The following is a 3,033-nucleotide window of genomic DNA, read 5'->3' as shown; positions in this document are numbered from 1 at the left end:
GATAAAAAACTGTGGTACATTTAGACAATAGAATACTACTCGGCCATAGAAAAGAAGGAAATCCTACCCTTTATGACAGCATGGATGGACCTGGAGAGCATTATGCTAAATGAAATTAGCCAATCAGAGCAAGCAACAATTTTTTTTATTATTATTTGAATTTTGAGAGTTCTTTATATATTCTTCAAGCAACTCCATCAATTTTATGATTTGCAAATATTTTTCTTGGTATATGGCTTGCCTTTTCACTCTCTTAAAATAGTGTTTATAAAGAATCAGGCTTTTAATTTCAATGAAGTCCAATTTACCAATTTATTCTTTTATGGATCTTGCTTTTGGTGCAATACCTAAAAAGTCTGTCTTAACTCAACATCACTAAGAGTTATGTTTCCTCTTTCTCTTTCTTTTAATTTTTTAGTGCCAAGAGCAGATGTGGTAGAGCTGGTGTCTAGATGTTGGTAGGCTCCTGTTTTCTGCATTGATCAGCTCTGTGCCATCTGGCCTCTTGCCGTTTGGATTTGAAACATTAGAAAAAGGTAGGAGCAGGAGCCTTGAAAACTTGCTATGAAACCTCACATTCCAACTAAGAAAAACGCCACTAATTGCTTTTATAGGACTTGTCAGAAAGTTTCAGATGTATGAAGTAGATTTTTCCAAGAAAAAGAAAAAAGCAATTTTATACAGTATTTTGAAATGTTAACCAGTGGCATTTATTATTTAGCAAAACTGGGAAATGGGAAGAACTTTCTTGGCATTTTAATCTTAAAGTGTAAATAAATTATTCTTTTTTTTCCAATTTGTGCTATTCTTGTTAATATAGATTGTATGTTTCTAGATGGTGAGCTTAGCTAATGGCTCAAAATAAATAATGTAGGTGCTAAGTGAAAAGTTCTAATGACTTAAATTGGAGTGATAATAATGCAGGTTTCAATGTTCCATTCAGTCACCGTTTTTGAGAATATTTTTATGAATTATAATTCTGGTCTGAGCTCTATGTGTTGAAATTCCCTTTATTTAAGGCAGGTTTTATATAATATTCTCCTAACAGTGCTAGTGTTTTAAGTCACCAAATATATAAATGAAATCCATCTTTGAAGTCACCCACTTTAAAGGACAAAATTATTTGAAAAGTTTGCATTTAATTAAGTTCATTCTTACAGAGCAGCTAATCTAAAAGTTTGTTTAGTTGTTACCATGTGATCCTGTTACCAGAAATCTATTCTGATATTATTACTGATATTGTTCATTACTTTTGGGACTTCTGCAATCATTTTGCAGAAGGATGTGGTGCTTTTACATTCTGAAGTTTAGATTTAAAACTCTGACTGCACTAAGGAATGTGTCTATCATTAAAGCTGGTTAAATAGTTTAAAATGCCATTAGAAATGTTGTTTCTCATTTGGCAGTATAAGAGCTAGCTGAAGGGTTTGGAAATGCTTATATAGGAGGGAGGAAGAGGGATTTGAATTTCTTGCCATGGGCCACCACTAGAGCAACTGTTAACAATTTAAACAATAATTATTTTTTTTAAAGCAGAACTGTGCAAGTAGGGTTTCTTTCCTTGAGGCAGGCAAAGGACATGGCGGGGCTCATACATTTTTAGCAGCTGACATGTTAATGAGACCATTTCCATTGAGATGATCTAAATACTACTGCCATTTGTGGACTTCCCACTGATTTCCAAAACATTTATTGAACTTCAAAAAGTGCTTCCAGAATCAGTTAAAAATATTTTTTAGATGGAACATATATGTGTTCATGAACAGTCAACATTTGTATTTATTTAACTCGGCTCATAACACGTCCAATTTTCTTTCAATAGTTAGTGTTTCAGTTACTAAACAATGATAGAAATGAAATATAGTAGATGTTGTAATCCAGTTCAGTGAATATTTCAAAATTTTAGTTTTCCTATTTTTAGGAAAAATAATAAATAAAAACATCCATTGATCAAAAAGTCACTTTTTAGTTATCAGTAGATAGACCACAAAACTAGGGAGCGTGGTTTGTGTGGTCCAACTGGTCAGTGACTGCGCCTTCAAGAGTGGAGAGAAGCAGAGCTCTTCTCTAGTTTCTGCATTGAAAGTAGCATTATTGGCCCTGGCTGGTTGGCTCAGTGGTAGAGCGTCGGCCTGCCGTGCAGGGGACCCGGGTTCGATTCCCGGCCAGGGCACATAGGAGAAGCGCCCATTTGCTTCTCCAACCCCCTCTTTCCTCTCTGTCTCTCTCTTCCCCTCCCGCAGCCAAGGCTCCATTGGAGCAAAGATGGCCCGGGCGCTGGGGATGGCTCCTTGGCCTCTGCCCCAGGCGCTAGAGTGGCTCTGGTCGCAGCAGAGCGACGCCCCGGAGGGGCAGAACATCGTTCCCTGGTGGGAAGAGCATCGCCCCTGGTGGGTGTGCCGGGTGGATCCCGGTCGGGTGCATGCGGGAGTCTGTCTGACTGTCTCTCCTTGTTTCCAGCTTCAGAAAAATACAAAAAAAAAAAAAAAAAAAAAAAAAAAAAAAAAAAAAAAGAAAGAAAGCATTATTGTCAGAAGGAAGTTTTAATTTTGGAGTCAAATATTGAATTTTTCAATGCACTTATCTATTCTAGCATGGTTATAATTGCTTCTATCTTTTATTTTTCAAATTACTTTTATATGAATTACCTTATTGATCTTTCACAACAAATACTACAATGTACAGGAGAGAAACTAGAAACACAGAAAAGTGAAATATTTTGCTCAAGTAATAGTGCCAGTTAGAGAAACCAGGATGAGAATACTGGCTTTCTCAAATAGCTTTTCTTCCAGAAATTGATGCCACTTTATTTTTTAAAGCACCTTTCATTAATGGAATATCCACCTATATCTAAATCTGCTTCTGTTAATGTCTGTCAATAGGTGAAAGTAAAAAAATAAAAGTCAATGAACTTGGTGGCAGAAGAATAAAGACTCAGAGGGCATTCTATGTGTTATTCAGACACTCAGTTTCCAGTTTTTGAAACACAAGGCTGTTCTGTATCCCAGTGTTTAGGTTTAAGACTTTGACACT

General features: G+C 36.2%; 1 non-coding gene across 1 annotated transcript; it reads left to right on the top strand.

Annotated features, from left to right (window-relative positions):
* The first annotated feature begins 2,097 nt into the window (after positions 1-2,097).
* Positions 2,098-2,173, top strand: TRNAG-GCC (transfer RNA glycine (anticodon GCC)). Its single transcript has one exon. It is a non-coding gene; the product is annotated as a tRNA-Gly (tRNA).
* The last annotated feature ends 860 nt before the right edge of the window (positions 2,174-3,033 follow it).

The sequence above is a fragment of the Saccopteryx leptura genome, chromosome 5 (assembly GCF_036850995.1).
Source record: "Saccopteryx leptura isolate mSacLep1 chromosome 5, mSacLep1_pri_phased_curated, whole genome shotgun sequence".
Classification (NCBI taxonomy): domain Eukaryota; kingdom Metazoa; phylum Chordata; class Mammalia; order Chiroptera; family Emballonuridae; genus Saccopteryx; species Saccopteryx leptura.
The sequence above is the reverse complement of the archived record's forward strand: the minus strand, read 5'-3'. Positions and strand labels throughout refer to the sequence as shown.